At 48.6% G+C, this 23,180-nt stretch overlaps 1 protein-coding gene across 3 annotated transcripts in view; it reads left to right on the top strand.

Moving 5' to 3' along the window:
- Positions 1–3,393: 3,393 nt before the first annotated feature.
- Positions 3,394–23,180, top strand: part of tnk2b (tyrosine kinase, non-receptor, 2b) — a 543,428-nt gene continuing 523,641 nt past the window's right edge. For all 3 annotated transcript variants that reach the window (XM_072474109.1, XM_072474118.1, XM_072474119.1), the window contains exon 1: positions 3,394–3,542. The gene's annotated coding sequence lies outside the window, so the exon portion shown is untranslated. The remainder of the gene's footprint in view (positions 3,543–23,180) is intronic.

The following is a 23,180-nucleotide window of genomic DNA, read 5'->3' on the forward strand; positions in this document are numbered from 1 at the left end:
ATATTGAACTTTGTAGCAATTGTTTACAACTGGGTGGTTTGCTGGGATATAGTAAGAAGTCTTACAACACCAGGTTAAAGTCCAACAGGTTTGTTTTGATGTCACTAGCTTTCGGAGCGCTGCACCTGAGGAAGGAGCAGCGCTCCGAAAGTTAGTGACATCGAAACAAACCTGTTGGACTTTAACCTGGTGTCGTAAGACTTCTTACTGTGCTCACCCCAGTCCAATGCCGGCGTCTCCACGTCATTGCTGGGATAGGTCAGAGGACATTCAAATGTAGCATGAGACTAGAATCATATGAAAGGCAAACTGAGTAGATGCAGCAGGCTACCCGTTCTAATGAAAATTAGTGAACTGGTTAACTTTTTATGATCTTGAATCTTTTGTGGTTATCGTTCTAGCATTTGCTCACAATAAACTAAATTAATTGAATTCAATTCATATCAAGATGAAGTTTGAACTCTTATTCTCTGGGTTGCTTGTCCAGGTACCAGAATCACTGTGGTACTCTGTGCATAAGGTGATGTCAGCGGGCGCAACATAATCACTAAACCTGTAACAAAATTAATGCAAAGTGTTAATAGATTTCTTTTAAAAAAATTTTTAAAGTACCCAATTTTTTTTTCCAATTGAAGGGCAATTTAGCATGGCCAATCTGCCTACCTTGCACGTCTTTTGTTGTGGGGGTGAGACCCTTGCAGACACAGTGAGAATGTGCAAACTCCACATGGACAGAGATCCAGGGTCGAATTTGGGTCCTCGGTGCCGAGGTAGCAGTGCTAACCACTGCGCCCCTGTGCCGCTGGTGTTAATAGATTTCTGGGGGCAGCACGGTAGCATTGTGCATAGCACAATTGCTTCACAGCTCCAGGGTCCCAGGTTCGATTCCGGCTTGGGTCACTGTCTGTGCGGAGTCTGCACATCCTCCCTGTGTGTGCGTGGGTTTCCTCCGGGTGCTCCGGTTTCCCCCCACAGTCCAAAGATGTGCAGGTTAGGTGGATTGGTGATGATAAATTGCCCTTAGTGTCCAAAATTGCCCTTAGTGTTGGGTGGGGTTACTGGGTTATGGGGATAGGGTGGAGGTGTTGACCTTGGGTAGGGTGCTCTTTCCAAGAGCCAGTGCAGACTCGATGGGCCGAATGGCCTCCTTCTGCACTGTAAATTCTATGGTAACCATTCAATTACATTTCTTAAAATAAAAAAATATTGATTTTGGAAGTCAAACAATATATTAATTTATACAAAGGCGTATTACATTACCTTATCATTATGCTTCAGATTATAAACTCTTTTGTTGCTTAGATATTCTGTATCATTAATTCCCAATGGAATGTAATATTGTGTGATATAGTATTGGAATAATTTACAAGCATGTTGCATTCTAGGAAGGACCAGGTGACTTTGGATCTACTGTTCCCATAGCCCTCCACCACCGGGACTTTCATAGCACCATGTTTATGCCCATTGTACACTTCTCGATAGGGATTGATTTCTATGTTTTGTCACAAATTAGTCATATATTGTATCAGGATGGTGAATGATGGACTAGATGGACCTTGGTCTTTTTTTAATCAAGCAATTCTTCTGTGACGATGAGATGAATGATCATATTGATCAAGGGGGGAAAATTGGCCAGAACGACTTCCTGCTCTTTTCCAAATAATGTCATGGGGTTTTTAACATCCACTTGAACATGACATCAGTTAAAATTAATTCAAATTAGAGTTCTTCTGACAATTCAGCACAGATCAACATTTTTTGAGTGTTGATTAAAAAATAACCCGTGCTAAAAAAACTGAAGGAGAGGATGAGCTAATATTGAATAAGGTGTGGTGCCAACAATTTGGCAGATGCAATATAGGATCAGTTGTACTTGATATCTCTTGTGGCTACCAGAGACCATCACAGAGTTCTAACAGAATAGATAAGAGACAACTGGTAGTTTTAAAAGTTTTATCCTACAGAGATGAGAGCATCATGCTGCTAACAATGGTGCAAATATTTAATTGACCAATAGATACATTTCCAGGTCAGAGGATGTCATTAATACGTGGCTTAAGAATATTTCCCCACAAATTTATGGCTCTATTCGTTTGACTGGACACAACTCTGATCTCAGTGTTGAACACATGGACACTTTCCAGTAGCAATTATTAGATGGTGATCAGCAGCATTTGGAATGAATATCCTACCTGCACACAATGAGGACAACTGTAACTACTATTCTGGTGAAGAGCAAAATTAACTTGGGATGTCCCTGGTACTGCACTGTAAGACAAAGATCAAAATTAATTAATGCTTTAAATATTTGCCACACATTAATTTGCTAAACTCCCATCGCATCTCTATTATATAAAAAACCTATACTAAACTCCTGTTTTTAATCAAGTCTTTGGCCATCCTTCCTCACATACATCGAGGTGCAACTGGCACCCTCTGACCTAGAAATATGCATATCATCATGTGAAAGGTGCGATATAAATACAAGTTGTCATTCAAGTCTTTGTCACCGTCAGTAAAAACAGTTGCCCATCAATGTGGGTATTATGCACAGCTGATGTAATGAAATTTATGTAACAATCACAGTGGCACAGTGGTTAGCACTGCTGCCTCACATCGCCAGGAACCCGGGATCAATTCCAACTTTGGGTGGCTGTCTGTGGAGTTTGCACTTTTCCCCCGTGTCTGCGTGGGTTTCCACCGGGTGTACCAGTTTCCTCCCACAGTCCAAAGATGTGCAAGTTAGGTGGATTGGCCGTGCTAAATTGTCCCTTAGTGTCCAAAGGTTAGGTGAAGTTATGGGATAGGGTGGGGTTTTGAGCCTAGGTAGAGTGCTCTTTCGGAGGGTTGGTGCAAACGCGCTGGGCCGGATGGCCTCAGTCTGCACCGTCGGGATTCATTTCAACAAGTGGTTGCATTTTATGGTCACTTTCCTCCTGTGGCCTAGTGGTATGGGTTACTGAACTGGGAAATCACTAAACCTAGAAAATGCTCTGGGGTTCTAGGCTTGAATCCCACCATAGCAGATGGTAAATTGTCCTGTGGCAGGCATGGGTGAGCTGGAATGCATAACAAGTGCCACCACCATGTGACAGAAGGTTGTTAATACTTGGGGTTGATCTTTAAGCAGCCCAATGCTGATAAGAGGTTAATTTCCAACAGAAACATTAGCTTGTCTACCCCCTTCGGGTGGTGGGCTTGTCAGCCCAGTTTTTTTTCCCCTGAGCCGGCTGATCTTCCACTGCGCGGGGCAGGCGGCTGCTCCCGCATACGCCTTGCCGCCTGCCGGAGCAGGAGACGGCAGCCCGCACGCGCACTGGTGCCAGTGCCAGCGGGCACCAGGCGGCAGCCCGCGTGCGCATTGCCGGCGAGCCAGAGGAGCCGGTAGTCCGCATGCGCGCTGCTGCTCCGGTACCGGAGAGCAGGCGGAGTCGGCAGTGAGTGTTCGGTGCTGGAGTTTGCTGCAGCAGCAACAACAACAACAAAAACAATAAATAGCCGCGGCTTGGGGCCCATTTGGAGAGAATGCGCCTGAGGAATAGGTGAGAATTGGGACCTTCATTCTTTGCAGTGCAAACACACCTTGACCCGGGTCCGTGTTCTGTCACCGCCAGTCTCTGTGTGTCGGGCATCGAAGGCTATTTATTTAAAGTTGGCAGCACCAACTGTCGGGCCTGTCCCAGCAACTAGTGGCTGGCGCTCCCTGGCAGAGGAGTTCTTTGTTGGTCGGATACCTAGAAAGGTCAAATAATTCGAAGTTGATATGTATTCCCATTGATTATTTGTTGGTGCTTTATAAGATGCTACAGGTTTTGCTTGGGCAAAATTAATTTAATTAATGTTTTCGGGCAAGGATCATGTGATTTTCGAATTTAGGCAGGCAATTGTTTACATGATTTTTACTGTCATTCATTCTACAGCTATGTAGTTGTTTAAGTTGTATTCAAACATTCCTCCTGCCCCAGTGATGCGTGAGTGCAGCTTTGGCCAGATCTGTTATTTTTATTTTTGTGTAGTACATTGAAAGAGATGGTATCAGTGCCCAGGCTGCCTTTACAAATTTAGCATCTTTGTTAGGAGCAAATCCATGTTTTCCAAAGTTTCCCCTTCACTGTGGATCTTTTGATATGTTACCAGGTTTGAATTGAAGATTTATGGACAATTATATTATTATAATAATCGTATTAGTATCACAAGTAGGCTTACATTGACACTGCAATGAAGTTACTGTGAAAATCCCCCAGTCGCCACATTCTGGCGCCTGTTTGGGTACACTGAGTGAGAATTCAGAATGTCCAATTCACTTAACAAGCATGTCTTTCGAGACTTTGTGGGAGGAAACTGGAGCACCCGGAGAAAACCCACGAGGAGAATGTGCTGACTCCGTACAGACAGTGACCCAAGCTGGGAATCGAACCCAGGGCCCTGGCGCTGTGAAGCAAAAGTTCTAATCACTGTGCTACTGTATGATTTGTGATGACATATTTGAAAATGAAATGAAATGAAAATTGCTTATTGTCACAAGTAGGCTTCAATGAAGTTACTGTGAAAAGCCCCTAGTCGCCACATTCCGGCGCCTGTTCGGGGAGGCTGGTACGGGAGTTGAACCGTGCTGCTGGCCTGCTTGGTCTGCTTTAAAAGCCAGCGATTTAGCCCAGTGTGCTAAACCAGCCCCTGGAATTTGTGTTCCTGAAGTGCCTACTTGTCCATGTGCCAACTCTATAATTATGTGCAATCTAACATGCAGGACAAAGTGGGCGAAGGGATGAGAGTGGCTGAGATCTGAAATGCACTGCCCGAAAGGATGGCCAAAGCAGATTCAGTAGATCTTTTAAAAGGGAAATGGCTATATCCTTGAATGGAAAATATTGCAGAATTGTAAGCAGAAAAATGGTCTCCTTTATTATTTTTACAGGATGCGGCCGTCACTGGCTCAGCCAGCATTTGTTGCCCATCCTAATAAACCTTGAGAAGAGCAACCTTCGTGAACTGTTGCTGTCCATGTGATTCGGACATAAATGTAGGGTGAATGATAAAAAAATATTTGCAGCCGACAGAAAACTTAGCTGTACAGTTGATAGCGAGGAGGGTTGCTGTAGACTGCAGGAGTGTTAATGGACCAGTCAGGTGGGCAGACAAGTGGTAAAAGGAATTCAACCCAAAGAAGTGTGAGTGATGCATTTGGGGAGGTCAAACAAGGCAAAGGATTGTGCAATAAATGGGAGGATACCAAGAGGTGCAGAGGACGGGAGGTCAAACAAGGCAAAGGATTGTGCAATAAATGGGAGGATACCAAGAGGTGCAGAGGACGGGAGGTCAAACAAGGCAAAGGATTGTGCAATAAATGGGAGGATACCAAGAGGTGCAGAGGAAGTGAGGGACCTTGGAGTGAATGACCACAGATCCCTGAAGGTAGCAGAACAGATTGATAGGGGGTTAAGAAGGCATATGCAAACCTTCCATTTGTTAGTTGAGGCATAGAATATAAGTGCAGGGAGGTTATGCTGGAACTTTATAAAACATTAGTTAGGCCACAGCTTTGAGCACTGTATGCAGTTCTGGTCACCTCATTACAGAATGTATGTAAATTGCATTAGAGAGGGCACAAAGGAGATTTACAAGCATGTTGCTAGGCTTGAAAATTGCAGTTGTTAGGAAAGATTGAATAGGCTGGGGTTGTTCCCTTTGGAACAGAGAAGGCTGAAGGGAGGTTTGATTGAGATGAACAAAATTGTGAGGGGCCTGGATGGAGTGGCTAGGAAGGGCCTATTTACTTTAAGAGATCAGTCACTGGACAATATATTTAAAATGACTGAGAGAAAAATTAGAGGGGCGATTAGGAATTTTTTTCACCCAGAGGGTGAGGATATGGAACTCATTGCCTGAAAGGCAATGAGTAGAGACAGGCACCCTCAATTTATTTAAAAGGTGTCTGAATATTCACCTCTTCAAGTTCCGTAACCTGCAAGGCTGTGGACCAAATGTTGGAAAGTGGGATTAGGAAGGGTGGCTGATTTATCTGCCGGTGCGGGCGCGATGGACCAAGTGGCCTCTTACTGTGCTGTAAACCTTCTATTGTTCTATGTGGTATCGGTATACCACAGTGGTGTTAGGGAGGGAATTCGTGACACTGAAGACATGGCGACGTAGTTCCAAGTCAGAATGGTGTGTGTCTTAGAGCTGAATTTGTAGGTGCCAGTTTTTCCATGTGACTCGCAACAGTGCATCTTGTAAATGCTGCATGCTGCCGTCACAGTGGATTGGTGTTGGATGGAGTACCAATCAAGCAGGCTGCTTTGTCTTGGATAATGTTGAGCTTCATGAGTGTTGTTGGAGTTGTACTCATCCAGGCAAGTGGAGACTATTCCAGCACACGCCTGACTTGTACGTTGTAGATGGTGGACAGGCTTTATGATGTCAAGAGATGAGATAATTGCTGCAGAATTCCCAGCTCTGACCTGATCTTGTGGTATTTATATGGCTGTTCCAGTTCAGTTTCTGGTCAATGGTATTCCGTAGCCTAGGATATTGATAGTGGGGGAATTCAGCCTTTGAATGTCAAAGGGCGAAGATCCAATTATTTTTTTTGGAAATGGTCTTCCCCACAGCTACAAGACTCCTCAACAAATCCCCCTTGGATTGATCTGTTCTCTGTAAGAACACTATTCACAACGCCCTATGCTGCTCTAGCACATGTATTTGCTTTGTTTGGCCCCTAGTGGGCAGCACGGTAGCATAGTGGTTAGCACAATTGCTTCACAGCTCCAGGGTCCCAGGTTCGATTCCCGGCTTGGGTCGCTGTCTGTGCGGAGTCTGCACTTTCTCCCCGTGTGTGCGTGGGTTTCCTCCGGGTGCTCCGGTTTCCTCCCACAGTCCAAAGATGTGCGGGTTAGGTGGATTGGCCATGCTAAAAAATTGCCCTTAGTGTCCAAAATTACCCTTAGTGTTGGGGTGGGGTTACTGGGTTATGGGGATAGGGTGGTGGGTATGGGCTTGGGTAGGGTGCTCTTTCCAAGAGCCGGTGCAGACTCGATGGGCCAAATGGCCTCCTTCTGCACTGTAAATTCTATGATTCTATGATTCTAGTTCCGCACTGTAACCAACCACTGTTTGTCGATGTACCATTTGGGGCAGCACGGTAGCATTGTGCATAGCACAATTGCTTCACAGCTCCAGGGTCCCAGGTTCGATTCCGGCTTGGGTCACTGTCTGTGCGGAGTCTGCACATCCTCCCCGTGTGTGCGTGGGTTTGCTCCGGTTTCCTCCCACAGTCCAAAGATGTGCAGGTTAGGTGGATTGGCCATGATAAATTGCCCTTAGTGTCCAAAATTGGCCATAGTGTTGGGTGAGGTTGCTGGGTTATGGGGATAGGGTGGAGGTGTTGACCTTGGATAGGGTACACTTGCCAAGAGCCGGTGCAGACTCGATGGGCTGAATGGCCTCCTGCACTGTAAATTCTATGATAATCAATGATTTGTCAATGTACTCTGTTGGTTATTCTTTTTGTCTACTACATACGTACTGTGTACGTTCCCTTGGCCGCAGAAAAGTACTTTTCACTGTACGTTGTTACATGTGACAATAAAACAAATCAAATCGTTACTTGCACTTGTGTGGCACAAATATTACTTCCACGTATCAGCCCAAGCTTTCTGTGCTGTAAGATGCTCTGATCAGCCCTTTTCATCAAAAATAGCACACTCCATTAGATGCCACTGAAGCAGATACACCATGGGCAGGAGTATCCGTTTCTGAGACTTAAGTGTTGATGCCAAAAGAGAATCCGTGGACCTTTATGACAGAGAACTGGCGCCGCACCTGGACTGGTTCTGCTACCGTTGAGGGACTAGCACCGGTGCCGTGTGGAACACACTCGATTTCACAAAATAATGGTGCGGGATCCGCCGGGTCTGTGATCGACACTCAGGGAGGCTGACAAGCTGCAGCCGCATATACATATTACAATCCCTACCCACACTTATCCCAGCCAAAAGGATGGCACTGGTTGAGTTGGAGCGTGCCCATACAGCTGATGGGTCAGAAGGCACCCAGGGGTGTGCCCCAAGGAGACAATTATACGACCGTTGACACTAAGTTCAAAGTGGACTTTTAGCGGTGTGCGCAGCTGCCTGGCTGCCTTGTCAGCTACGGCAATGGTGCTCTGTGTCTGTCCACCCTGACCCCACAACCCACCTTCTGGCCAGCCCCCACTACTCCCCCAGGCCTGGCAGAAGCCCTGCCCGGCCAACACATTATGTCAGCATACCCCCTCTCTCTCCCTCAGCAGTCGCCATGCCGGTTTCACATTTTTCAAAGCACAAGTGAACCACGCCGACGGGAACTCGGCCCATCAGAGGTGGAGGCCCTGGAGAGTACTGGATTGGGCCGCTAATGATATGCAAACGTTGCCTACTGTACGTCCGGAGTGAAGCACATTGACGCCAGTTTCGAACTGACGGAGAATCGCAATTTGGCATCAAATCAGCGGCTGCCACGATTTTGGCATTGGAAGCTATTCTCCGCCGAATCGCATTTCCCGATTACGGCGTCGGCTAATGGAAAATCCCACCCCTGGTCTTTTGACTCATTTATTTTCGCAGGTTCCTGAAGTATCCCTGAAACTCTCTCAAAAGTCATCTCTATTTAGATATAAGCAGGTTAAGTGATGGGTAAGACCACAGAAATCAAGCAATAAATGCCTGCTGGTGTAAAGAGTAGTTTGGGTATTGTATTGGTGTACACATTTCACAATGGCTAAAGGCGCAAAAGATGCAAACTCTTTATCTTGCAGGGTTGTGTCTGGCATACACTACTGGAGTTGTTAATTGAAACAGAGAGCATGACAACATTTCAGAACAGCTTTGAAAGGCAATTGAGGGAAAGTATGATAAAGACATATGGTGGCACAGTGGTTAGCACTGCTGCCTCACCATGCCAAGGACCTGGGTTCGAATCTGGACTTGGGGTGATTGTCTGTGTGGAGATTGCACATTCACCCCTGTCTGTGTGTGTGGGCTTCATCCAGGTGCTCCAGTCACCTCCCACAGATGTACAGGTTAGGTGGATTGGCCTTGCTAAAAAGATTGCCCCTTAGCCAAAGTAATGCAGGTTAACTGGGGTTACGAGGATAGGGTGAGGAGTGGGCCTAGGTAGAATGCTTTTTCAGGGGGTCGGTCAGACTAAATGGGCTGAATGGCCTCTTCTGTAGGGATTCTATGATTCCATAGAACAGGGTGGGCACATAAAATAAGGACTGCGGCTCATGTGAAGGATAAACATCAGCACGGATCGTTTGGAGACTTGGGCGGAGAGATGGCAGATGGAGTTTAATCCGGACAAATGTGAGGTAATGCATTTGGAAGGTCTAATACAGGTAGGGAATATACAGTGAATGGTAGAACCTCGGTATTGACAGTCAGAGAGATCTAGGTGTACAGACCCACAGGGGCAACACAGGTGGAGAAGGTAGTCAAGAAGGCATATGGCATGCTTGCCTTCATTGGCCGGGACATTGAGTATAAAAATTGGCAAGTCATGTTGCAGCTGTATAGAACCTTAGTTAGGCCACACTTGGAGTATAGTGTTCAATTCTGGTCGCCACACTACCAGAAGGATGTGGAGGCTTTAGAGAGGGTGCAGAAGAGATTTACCAGGATGTTGCCTGGTATGGAGGGCATTAGCTATGAGGAGAGGTTGAATAAACTCGGTTGTTCTCACTGGAGCAACGGAGGTTGAGGGGTGACCTGATAGAGGTCTACAAAATTATGAGGGACATAGATAGAGTGGATAGTCAGAGACTATCCCAGGGTAGAGGGGTCAATTACTAGGGGGCATAGGTTTAAGGTGCGAGGGGCAAGGTTTAGAGGAGATGTACGAGGCAAGTTTTTTACATAGAGGGTAGTGGGTGCCTGGAACTCGCTGCCGGAGGAGGTGGTGGAAGCGGGGACGATAGTGACGTTTAAGGGGCATCTTGACCAATACATGAATAGGATGGGAATAGAGGGATACGGACCCCGAAGTGTAGAAGATTTTAGTTTAGACGGACAGCATGGTCGGCACAGGCTTGAAGGGCCTGTTCCTGTGCTGTACTGTTCTTTGCCCAAACAACCTATTGTGTATTATAATTTTCACTAATTCTGTGTAATCCATACATTAATGTTGTTCCAGCAGATGAGGTGGTGTGTGGGAAGGTGAGGGGGTGTATTGAAAGGTACTTAGAGGCCAACGACAACGGGGAGGTGCGAGTGGGGGTGGTATGGGAGGCGTTGAAGGCGGTGATCAGGGGAGAGCTAATCTCCATCAGGGCTCATAGGGAGAGGACAGTGGGCATGGAAAGGGAGAGGTTAGTGGGGGAGATTTTGAGATTGACAGGAGATACGCAGAGGCCCCGGAGGAAAGATTACTTGCGGAAAGACGACGGCTCCAGACGGAGTTTGACCTGTTGACCACAGGGAAGGCGGAGACACAGTGGAGGAAAGCGCAGGGGGCGACCTACGAGTATGGGGAAAAGGCTAGTCGGATGCTGGCACACCAGCTCCGTAAGAGGACGGCAGCGCGGGAAAGAGGGGGAATCAAAGATGGAAGGGGAGCCACGGTTCGGAGTGTAACGAAAATAAACAAGGTATTCAAGGCCTTCTATGAAGAGCTGTACAGATCCCAGCCCCCGGGGGGGAAGGGGGGAATGAGACGATTCCTAGACCAACTGAGGTTCCCGAGGGTGGAGGAGCAAGAGGTGGCTGGTTTGGGGGCACCAATCGGGTTGGAGGAGCTGAGCAAGGGTTTGGGGAGTATGTAGGCGGGGAAGGCCCCGGGGCCGGACAGGTTCCCGGTGGAGTTCTACAGAAAGTACGTCGATCTGTTGGCCCCGCTACTAGTGAGGACCTTTAACGAGGCAAGAGAGGAGGGGTCCTGCCCCCGACAATGTCGGAGGCGACAATTTCCTTGATTTTAAAGCGAGACAAGGACCCACTGCAATGTGGATCGTACAGGCTGATCTCGCTCCTCAATGTGGACGCTAAGTTATTGGCAAAAGTGATGGCCACGAGGATTGAGGATTGTGTCCCGGGGGTGATTCATGAGGACCAGACGGGAATCGTAAAGGGCAGGCAATTAAACACTAATGTGCGGCGGCTCTTAAACGTGATAATGATGCCATCGGAGGAGCGAGAGGCGGAGATAGTGGCAGCTATGGACGCGGAAAAGGCCTTTGACCGAGTAGAGTGGGAGTACCTCTGGGAGGTGTTGCGTAGGTTTGGGTTCGGGGAGGGTTTATCAGCTGGGTTAAGCTCTTTTACAGAGCCCCGGTGGCGAGTGTAGTGACGAACCGGTGGAGGTCAGAGTACTTTTGGCTGTACCGAGGAACGAGGCAGGGGTGCTCCCTGTCCGCCCTGTTGTTTGCATTGACGATCAAACCCTTGGCCATATCACTGAGGGAGTCTAATAAATGGAGGGGGGTGGTCCGAGGGGGAGAAGAGCATCGGGTGTCGCTATACGCGGATGACCTGTTGCTGTACGGACCCAATGGAGGGGATGGTGGAGGTCATGCAGACTCTTAGCCCGAGAACTCCCCAAACTCCCTATGAGCTCAATGTAGGGAAGCGTGAGCTCTTTGTATTACAGGCAGGGGACCAAGAAAGAGGGATAGGGGACCTACCGCTGAGGAGGGCGGTGGGGAGTTTTCGGTATCTGGGGATCCAGATAGCCAGGACTTGGGGGGCCCTACATAAATTGAATCTGACGAGGTTGGTGGACCAAATGGAGGTGGACTTCAAAAGATGGGACATGTTACCGCTCTCGCTGGCGGGTAGAGTGCAGTCGGTCAAAATGGTGGTCCTTCCGAGGTTTTTGTTTGTGTTTCAGTGCCTTCCCATCGTGATCATCAAGGGCTTTTTCAAGAGAGTAGGTAGGAGTATTATGGGGTTTGTGTGGGCGAATAAGACCCCGAGCGTAAGGAGAGTGTTCCTGGAACGCAGCAGGGACCGAGGAGGGTTGGCGCTGCCAAACCTAGGGAGCTACTACTGGGCAGCAAATGTGGCGATGATCCACAAGTGGGTTATGGAGGGAGAGGGGGCGGCATGGAAGAGGATGGAGATGGCGTCCTGTAAAGGAACGAGCTTGGGGGTGTTGGTGACGGCACCGCTGCCGTTCTCGCCGTCAAAATATACCACAAGCCCGGTGGTGGCGGCAACGCTAAGGATCTGGGGCCAGTGGAGACGGCACAGGGGTGCAATGGGAGTATTGGTGTGGTCCCCGATCAGGGGTAACCACCGGTTTGTCCCGGGGAAGATGGACGGGGGGTTCCAGGGCTGGCATCGGGCGGGGATTAGAAGAATGGGGGACCTGTTCATTGACGGAACGTTTGCGAGCCTAGGGGCACTGGAGGAGAAGTTTGAGCTACCCCCGGGAAATGCATTTAGATATATGCAGGTGTGAGGGCTTTTGTGAGGCGACAGGTCAGGGAATTCCCGTTGCTCCCGGCACAAGAAATTCAAGACAGGGTGATCTCGGGTGTATGGGTCGGGGAGGGCAAGGTTTCGGCAATACATCAAGAGATGAAAGAAGAGGGGGAAGCGCTAGCAGAAGAGTTGAAGGGTAAATGGGAGGAGGAGCTGGGGGAGGAGATCGAGGAAGGTTTGTGGGTTGATGCCCTGGGTAGGGTTAATTCCTCCTCCTCGTGTGCCAGGCTCAGCCTGATACAATTTTAGGTGGTTTACAGAGCGCACTTGACGGGGGCGAGGTTGAGTAGGTTCTTTGGGGTAGAGGACAGATGCGGAAGATGTTCAGGGAGTCCGGCAAACCATGTCCATATGTTTTGGTCATGCCCGGCACTGGAGGGGTTCTGGAGAGGAGTGGCGGGAGCAATATCTCAGGTGGTGAAAGTCCGGGTCAAGCCAAGCTGGGGGCTAGCAATATTTGGAGTAGTGGACGAGCCGGGAGTGCAGGAGGCGAAAGAGGCCGGCATTCTGGCCTTTGCGTCCCTAGTAGCCCGGGGAAGGATCTTGCTAATGTGGAAGGAGGCGAAGCCCCCTAGCGTGGAGGCCTGGATAAATGACATGGCTGGGTTCATAAAGCTGGAGAGAATTAAGTTTGCCTTAAGGGGGTCTGCGCAGGGGTTCTACAGGCGGTGGCAACCGTTCGTAGACTATCTCGCGGAACGTGAGAGGAAGTTCGGTCAGCAGCAGCAGCAACGCTGGGGGTGGGGGGGGGGCGAGGGGCGATGGGGGATTGCTTGGGGGGATGGAGGAGCAGGAGATAACATGAAGGGTGGGGGAAACTGGCACGTGCAGGAGAGAGCCAGTGTATAAAGCTATGTAAATATACCATTTTGTCATGTATATATCTTGCTCAGTGCGTTTTCGTGTTATTTTGTTACGGGGGGGTTATTGTTTGTAAGAGGAAAAAATTGTGTTGGTTAAAAAACTTTAATAAATATATTTTTAAAAAAAATTAATTAATGTTGTTCCAAATGTTGCTCATTAGATCAAATAAACCTTTTCAGCTAATGCCATTTTGAAGTTATACTTCATTTAAGTCTGGAAATGTTGGGCAGGCCAGGCAGTATCTGTGGCGAGAGAAACAGAGTTAATGTTTCAGGTCATTGCCTTTTCTTCTGAACAATTAAATCTTGTGTAAAAATTCTGTTATTCTAGTAAGAGCAAGCACATTTGGAAATGAGTAGGCCCGAGTGCTTTCTGAAATACTGTTTTCTTTTGCATGCTGTAGAATGCTAAGAATTTCAATGTCATTGTAACTCTGGTTGTTCAAGTGCTTCTCCAGTCTCCAGATTTCCCTGCACTTTCTCACCTTCCCACAACAAATGATTGCTCGTATAAAGACAAAAGGCAAAGAAATTAAATTTGCCGCTGGAAATCTGAAAAAATATATCAAATGATGGAAATACTTAACAGTTACTTACCTACTGTGTCTGAATTCCGTACTTAATATTGAGTTAACATTCGGGTCTGCGCCCTTCTTTATAGCTGACTTTGGACAAGAGTTTGCACACAAAACATTACCTGGCTTTCAGCAGATGCTGTAAGTGTTGCAACATTTAGAGTTTTTATCTTAAGGTTGCTAATGTGTTTGCATTTCCATACAATGTTTTATGTAGCAATTAGTGTAAAGGCCCGTTTCTAACACCACATTTTGTCCTCTTAGTCAGAACGTTGTCGGTTCAGGTCCCACTCCAGAAGCTGGAGTACAATATCCATTGCATAAAATTGTATCACTGTCGCATGGCTGCTACATCAGCAAACCACCTTAATCTGAAGGACAATTATAGTCCATGATCTTACTTGGGTTGGGGTTAAAATTGACATTTATGCCCCTTGCTAGGGAGGGACAAACTCTTGATTTTCATCCAGCGTTCCTTTTGGCAAATTTGTATCAGTGGCTGCTTTCTTGGATGCTTGAGTGTTTCAGCCTTGATACGCAATTTGTTTTTTTTCATTGTGCAAGTTTGCTCCACTGATGATTGCAGTTATGTCTACCAGTTTGTCCCATGCAAGACAGCATTGTGTAATTGTGAGGAGGACAGTGGAGAATTTGAAAACATCCCCTGCTTGAACATGGTGATCTAGATCATAGACTTTACATACAGTGCAGAAGGAGGCCATTCAGCCCACCGAGTCTGCATCGGCAATTGGAAAGAGCAGCCTACCCAAGCCCACACCTCCTTTTTGGACATAAGGGCAATTTAGCATAGCCAATCCACCTAACCTGCACATCTTTGGACTGTGGGAGGAAACCGGTGCACCCAGAGGAAAACCACGCAGACACGGGGAGAATGTGCAGACTCCGCACAGTGACCCAAGTCGGGAATCGAACATGGGACCCTGGAGCTGTGAAGCAACTGTGCTAACCACTGCTACTGCGCTGCCTGTAAAGGGGCCACCTGCCAGAATAGGAAGGCTTCACTAAACGTAACAAAAACATTTACTGTGTGAATTCCATACTTTATATTGAATTAACAACTATGTGAATGCTGTTGAAATGTATGAGGCACATTCATGTGCTATTTGCTCACATTTTCTGACTCATTTTCATGAGTTATTCTAGAGAATAATCAAAACAAAACAAGGCAGCCTTGTCACTGGACAGGAACAATGTAAAGCCTCCAATACATGTCGTAATTTTCCTGCCACTATTTTTCTGATTCAGCTTTTGCTTTGTGTGTGCAGTGGATAATATCTCTTATCTGGTGTGTGCAGACACATGCAAAAAGGCTAAATCTGAAAATAAGTTACTGGTGGAGTCCATGAATTGTCCTCAATCACTGATTTGGCCAGCTTGTGGGTATTTTGTGTTGCTACCGTGAGAATAAGTCATTTGTTCTGATAATAGGAATAAATCATGAAAAGTTTTTTTAAAAAAAGGTATTTTATTCCAAACATGTTCAACATAGTAACACAACTTTAACATCCAACAGAGTATTCCCGACCCCCCCCCCCCCGGCGACAAACCGCTCCTCTAATATAGTCATGAACGGCCTCCACTGTAATTTGAAGCCCTCCTCTGATCCCCTTAAGACAAATCGGATTCTCTCCAACCTGAGAAACCTCAAGTCTCCCAACTATGCCACGACCCCCGGTGGTGTAGCCAACCTCCAATCTAAAAAGTATCCATCTCCAGGCAACCACAGGGGCGAAGGCCACAGCATCGGCCCCCTTCCCCACAGATACACACAAAGATCGCCACCATAAGGTGTGGCTTCATCTTGAACCTTACAATCCTCGATAGGTTCCTAAACACCGCCGCACTAAAGTTCTCCAACTCCACACACACACCCGCAGAACATATGGACATGGTTCGCCGGCCCCTTCCCACATTTCTCGCACACGCCGCTACCTCCGGCAAAAAACCCACTCATCCGGACCAGTCATGTGGACTCTATGCACCACCTCAAAAACTGTATAAGACTCATCCTTGCGCAAGAGGAGTTCGAGTTCACTCGGTGCATGACTTCACACCAAAGTCCCCATCTTATCTCCCTCCCACACTCCTCTTACCAATTCTGCTTGATCCTTTTCACGAAGGTCGTGCCCTGTTCTCCCAACCACCATATGTGTCCCCAATCCTACCAGCCCCCCCACTTTATCCAGGAGCAATATTTTCTCCAAAAGCATATAAAATAATAATAATCTTTTATTAGTGTCACAAATAGGCTTACATTAATTGCAATGATGTTACTGTGTCCTCTAGTCTCCACACCTCCGGCGCCTATTCAGGGACACTGAGGGAGAATTTAGAAATGTCCAATTCACCTAACAAGCTCATCTTTCGGGACTTGTGGGAGGAAACTGGAGCACCCAGACTAAACCCATGCAGACACAGGGAGAACGTGCAGACCGGAATCCGCACAGACAGTGACCTAAGCCAGGAATCAAACTCGGGTCCTTGTTCCGGGTTCCTGAGGGAATGAGGGCAGCTCCTTGCGTGCAAAGTCCCATGCTTGCCAGTATTTGAACTCACTCCCTGTGGTAACTCAAATCTCTCACTGTTCCTCTAGCCCAGCAAACTTGCACTCCACAAACATGACTATGACCAGTCCTCCCAACACCTCCTGTACATCCCATCCATCCCCCCATATCATCTCACCTTTTCCACATTTCCAATAGTAATTCAGCAAATTCGGGAGCGCCAGTCCCGGCTTCCCAACTCTGCACCAGTCCTACTAATCCTCGGCCCCTTCCCTGCCCACAACAATTACAAGATTAATGCATACACTTTCCGAAAAAAATCCGTGGGAAGGAAAATCGTGAGGGACTGAAAAACAAACTGGAATCTTGCCAGTATGCTCATCTTTTACACCTGAAGGGGCAGCACGGTGGCGCAGTGGTTAGCACTGTTGCCTCATTGGCACCGAGGTCCCAGGTTCGATTCCGGCCCTCGGTCACTGTCCGTGTGGAGTTTGCACATTCTCCCCGTGTTTGCATGGGTTTCGCTCCCCAACCCAAAGATGTGCAGGGTAGGTGGATTGGCTATGCTAAATTGTCCTTCAATTGGAAAAATGAATTGGGCACTCTAAATATATTAAAAAATAAAAATCTTTTCCATCTTTAGCCTCCACCAATATCGAATGCAGTCTATCCCACTGTTTAAGGTCCCCCTTCCTCCACAACCCCGTCAGGTTCCACTTGTGCATCCACTTGTGCATCATGGCCAACTCATGCTTTACCTGGATCCACAAATACTAGAACCTCTCCCATGCCACCTTAAACTGTAGAGCCCCGAGCCCCAGATTCGCCCCCGTCCCTGAAGCGTTTACCGAGAAGACCTCACTTTCCCCAACATTCTATTTTAGCCCAAGAAGGTCCCAATTTTCTCCAGTAAACCCATGATTCTGCCCATACTTGCCAACAGGTCCGTCACGAACAGCAATAGGTCATCGGCATACAGTGACACCCGGTGCTGCCCTCCCTCTCAACCCCATGCCACTTAGCCAAGGCCTGAAGTGGCATCACCAAGGACTCATTTAGACTCCACAAATTTGTAGAGAAAGAGAAAATTCTGCGATGGGCCAGGGAGAAGAGTACCTGCAAGTGTGGCGGGGGGGGGAGGGGAAATAACGTTTGAATTTATCAGGACATCGGAGCAGAGTTGGGAAAGTGGCGGGCAGGTTTCAACAAGGCCAAGGCGGTGCTGTACCAGTGGCAGATTGTGTTTAGGGTGCTCTACCCGGCGAAATTATGGGTGACATTTGGAGGCCAGGAGTATTATTTAGAGACCCCAGAAGCGGCCAAAGACTTCATTAAGGAGCATAAACTGGGGAGAACTGAGCAGACAATGCTTGGGAACCAGGGATCTGGCATTTTGTAATGGTCGGGAGCATGTTTGAAGTGGGTGTAGGGATTGGGGATTTTCTTTTTTTGTTTGGGGGGGGGGGGGGGGTTGCTGTTTAATGTTGAGATTGTAAGGAGTTCTAGGGGTGAAGAGTTTATGTGGGGATGGATGTCCCCACACCCCCTGTTTTATGGGACTGTTTGTGTTTAACATTTGTTTGTTTGCTTTTGGAGACGGCTGCCTCAGGAGAAGTCGTCGTTTGGGTGGGGGAGGGTAAGGTCATCAGGGAGCCTTCTTCCTTGAGCTGAGGACGGGTGGGGGGGGGGGGAGTTATTTGAGAGGTGCCTTTGGGCAGGAGCTGCCACGTTAGCAGGTTATGCTGGTGAACGGAAGGCCAGGAGGGGTGGCCGGGGGGGAGAGATGACATGGTCAGGGGCAGAGAAAGGGGCCATCTGGGATGGGCTAGGTATAGGATATAGATAAGGGCGCAGGAGTTAAGTAGGGAAGATGACCGACGGTAAAGGGGATGTGAGGCATAAGCCTCCAGTAAGGCTGGTAACATGGAACGTCCGGGGACTGAATGGGCCGGTTAAAAGGTCACGGGTGTTCGCGCACCTCAGGAGTCTGAAAACGGGGGTGGTTTTTCTGCAGGAGAGCCACCCCCGTGTAAAGGACCAGGTTAGGTTAAGGAAGGGGTGGGTCGGGCAGGTTTTTCCACTCGGGGTTTGATTTGAAATCGAGGGGAGTGGCGATTTTAATGAGCAAAAAAATTAGATTTGAGAGTGGGAAGAAGGTGAGGGATCCGGGTGGGAGATACGTGATTGTGAGTGGGGTATTGGATTGGGGCAGTGATGGTAAATGTGTATGCCCCAAATTGGGATGATGTGGGTTTTAGGAGGGGGTTGCTGGCAGAAATCTCGGATTTGGCCACACACCAGTTGATCACAGGAGGAGATTTTAAACTGTGTCCTGGAGCCGAGGACGGATAGGTCGTTGGGTAGGATACAAATGGCGAGGGAGCAGGGGGGGGCGGGGAGGGTGTTCATGGAGTGGATGAGTATGGTGGACCCATGGCATTTTCAGAACCCAGGGAAAGGGAGTATTCCTTCTTTTCACACGTCCGTAAGGTGTATTCGAGGATTGACTCCTTTGTAATGAGTCGGGAGATTTTGGTTGGGGTGGAGGGGGCAGAGTATGCGGGACAGTTATCTCGGACCATGCACCCACTGGCTGGAGATTCGGTTTAGAACGGGACGAGAGCAGAGGCTGGGGTGGAGGCTTGACTCGGGGTTGTTGGCAGATGGAGGTTTTTTGTGATAAGGTGCGGGCAGTGATTAAGGAGTATGTGGAGTTGAATCAGAATGGGGAAGTGTCGGCGGCCATTTTTTGGGAAGCACTGAAGGCAGTGGTACAGGGAGAAATTATTTTGTTTCTGGCTCGTGCGGATAAGGAAAGGAGGGCGAAACATGATAGTCTAGTGAGCGCGATAGTGGAGGTGGACAAGGAATATTAGAGGGTGCCCACCGTTGTGGAATTGGTGAGGAAGAAAAAGTTGCAGGGGCTGTTTGACAGGCTGACAACAGAGAGGGCAGTAGGGCAACTGCGCAGGGCAAGAGGGGTGCAAGATGAGTATGGGGAGAAGGTGAGCCGCATGCTGGCACACCACCTGCGGAGGCAGGCTGCGTCCAGGGAAATATTGAAGAGACGGGATGTGGTGTCGGAGCCAGGGAAGATAAATGAGGCCTTTAGGGAGTACTAGCAGGGGCTTTACGAGGAGGACCTGTGGGGAGAGGAGAGGGACATGGGGTGGTTTCTGGATGAGCTTGAATTTCCCCAGGTGGAGGAAGCAAAGAGGCAGGTGTTGGAGGAGCCCCTGTGGTTGAGGGAGGTGCTGGATAGTATCAGGGGTATGAAGTCTGGGAAGGCCCCTGGGCCGGATAGGTACCCGGCGGAATTTTATAAGGAATTCGCGACGGACCTGGCACCACAAATGTTGAGGGTGTTGAATGAAGCACGAGAGAAGGGGGAGTTGCCGGAGACGATGACGCAGGCAAAATCACACTAATCCCCCCAAAAAGGAAGGATCCAGTGGATCCGGTGACCCATGTCACTATTGAACATGGATGTGAACGTATTGGCTAAGTTGTTGGCAGGGAACATAGAACATAGAACATAGAAAATACAGCACAGAACAGGCCCTTCGGCCCACGATGTTGTGCCGAACCTTTGTCCTAGATTAATCATAGATTATCATTGAATTTACAGTGCAGAAGGAAGCCATTCGGCCCTTTGAGTCTGCACCAGCTCTTGGAAAGAGCACCCGACCCAAACTCAACATCTCCACCCAACACCAAGGGCAATTTGGACATTAAGGGCAATTTATCATTGGCCAATTCACCTAACCCGCACATCTTTGGACTGTGGGAGGAAACCGGAGCACCTGGAGGAAACCCACGCAGACACTGGGAGGACGTGCAGACTCCGCACAGACAATGACCCAAGCCGGAATCGAACCTGGGACCATGGATCTGTGAAGCAATTGTGCTATCCACAATGCTACCGTGCTGCCCTTAAGAACAAATAAATCTACACTATATAATTTTCCCGTAATCCATGTACCTATCCAACAGCTGCTTGAAGGTCCCTAATGTTTCCGACTCAACTACTTCCACAGGCAGTGCATTCCATGCCCCCACTACTCTCTGGGTAAAGAACCTACCTCTGATATCCCTCCTATATCTTCCACCTTTCACCGTAAATTTATGTCCCCTTGTAATGGTGTGTTCCACCTGGGGAAAAAGTCTCTGACTGTCTACTCTATCTATTCCCCTGATCATCTTATAAACTTCTATCAAGTCGCCCCTCATCCTTCGCCGCTCTAATGAGAAAAGGCCTAGCACCCTCAACCTTTCCTCGTAAGACCTACTCTCCATTCCAGGCAACATCCTGGTAAATCTTCTTTGCACCTTTTCCAGAGCTTCCACATCCTTCCTAAAATGAGGCGACCAGAACTGTACACAGTACTCCAAATGTGGCCTTACCAAAGTTTTGTACAGCTGCATCGTCACCTCACGGCTCTTAAATTCAATCCCTCTGTTAATGAACGCGAGCATACCATAGGCCTTCTTCACAGCTCTATCCACTTGAGTGGCAACTTTCAAAGATGTATGAACATAGACCCCAAGGTCTCTCTGCTCCTCCACAATGCCAAGAACTCTACCGTTAACCCTGTATTCCGCATTCATATTTGTCCTTCCAAAATGGACAACCTCACACTTTTCAGGGTTAAACTCCATCTGCCACTTCTCAGCCCAGCTCTGCATCCTATCTATGTCTCTTTGCAGCCGACAACAGCCCTCCTTACTATCCACAACTCCATCAATCTTCGTGGAGGACTGTGTCCCGGGGGTGGTTGCAGAAGATCAAACAGGCTTCGTGAAGGGCAGGCAGCTCCCGAGTAATATAAGACAGCTATTGAATGTGGTGATGAATCCGTTGGGGGCTCTGGTACCGGAGGTAGTGGTGTCCATGGACGCGGATAAGGCATTGATTGGGTTGAGTGGCGGTACTTGTTCGAAGTTTTGGGTTTGGGCTGAGTTTTGTGGCATGGGTGCGGTTGCTGTATGTGGCACCAACGGCGAGGACGAATGATATGAGCTCACAAAGCTTTGACTTACACAGGAGTACGAGGCAGGGGTGCCCACTGTCGCCGTTGCTGTTTGCGCTGGCCATCGAGCCATTGGTGATGGCTCCCAGCTAGTCAGTGGAGTAGCGGGGGATTATGAGGGGACAGAGAGAGCATCGGGTGTCGCTCTGTGCCGATGACCTCTTGTATGTTTCGGATCCATTGGAGTGTGTTTCGGATCCATTGGTGTGTATGCAGGATTAGGGGCCTGCTGGGGAGGTTTGGAGGGTTCTCTGGGTACAAACTGAATGTAGGGAAAAGAGGCATTCCCGGTGTATGAGCTGGGACAGTGGGTTAATTTAGGGGAGGGGGGGGAAAGAATGTAATTTACGGTGGCGAGGGATAGTTTGAGGTATTTGGGGATTCGGGTAGCGAGTGAATGGACAGGGCTCCATAAGTGGAACTTATCGAAGCCGGTGGGAGGAGGCCAGGGAGGATCTTAGGAGTGGGATATACTGCATTTAACGTTGGCGGGGAGGGTCCAAGTGATGAAAATTAATATTCTGCCGAGGTTCTTGTTTATCTTTCAGGCTCTCCTGATCTTTATCAAAGGCCTTTTTTCAGAAAGTGGACACAATCATCTTGGACTTTGTATGGGCGGGGAAGGTGCCGCGAGTGGTGAGGACCCTGCTACCGAGGCAGAGGCAGCAGGGGGGTTGGCGTTGCCGAACTTGCTTCATTATTGGGCGGCGAATATGGACAAGGTGTGGTGGTGGTGAGAAGGGGTAGTGGGTTAGGATGGAGGAGGAATCTTGTCGAGTTTGAGGGCTATGCTGACGGCAGCGTTGCCAATGGCTCTGAGTAGGTATTCAGGGAGTCCAGTGGTGCAGTCCACGGTGAAGATATGGATCAGCTGGGGAAGCATTTTAGGATGGAAGGGATGTCGGTGCTGACGCCGCTGTGTGAGAATCATGGGTTTGAGCTGGGTGGGGGAGGGGGGGTAGTGTATACAGGAGGGGAGGGAAATAGGGCTGGTCAGGGTGAGGGATTTGTATTTGGAGGAAGGATTCACCAGTCTGGAGGAGCTAAGGGAGATGGTAGTGCTGCTGAGGGGTAGTGAGTTCAGGTATCTGCAGTTTAGGGACTTTGCGCAAAAGGTTTGGAGGGGGTTCCATAAGTTGTCAGGATACACCCTGCTGCTTCCGGATTTGGAAGGGGAGGGAAGAATTGGGAATATATACAAGTGGCTGGGGGAGCAGGGAGGTGAGCGGGTGGTGAAGATCAAAGTGAAATGGGAAGCGGAGTTGGGAGGGGAGATCAATTGGGGAGTATGGAGTGAGGCACTGCGATGGGGAAATGGGACCTCTTGTGCAAGATGAGCCTGATACAGTTTAAGGTGGGGCACAGGGTGCATATGACTCGGGCGAGAATGAGTGGGTTCTTTCAGGGGGTAGCAGATGAGTGTGAGAGGTGTGGGCGGGGACCAGCGAATCATGCGCACATGTTCTGGGCAGGAATGTTCGTGGTCTTAGCCAGGGTAGTGGAGGAGGATGTGGCAGACCCTTTGGTGGTGGGGTTTCAGAGAAGCCGGAGCTCATGGAGAGGAGGAAGGCTGATGTCATGGCCTTTGCCTCTCTGATTGCACGGCGGCGACGGCGAATTTTGCAGGAGTGGCGGTCGGCATAGTCACCGGCAGTTGCGGCATGGTTGGGTGACCTGTATGACTTCCTGTGGTTAGAGAAGATAAAGTATGAGTTAAGGGGCTTAGCAGGGG

Source organism: Scyliorhinus torazame, chromosome 14, assembly GCF_047496885.1.
Source record: "Scyliorhinus torazame isolate Kashiwa2021f chromosome 14, sScyTor2.1, whole genome shotgun sequence".
NCBI lineage: Eukaryota > Metazoa > Chordata > Chondrichthyes > Carcharhiniformes > Scyliorhinidae > Scyliorhinus > Scyliorhinus torazame.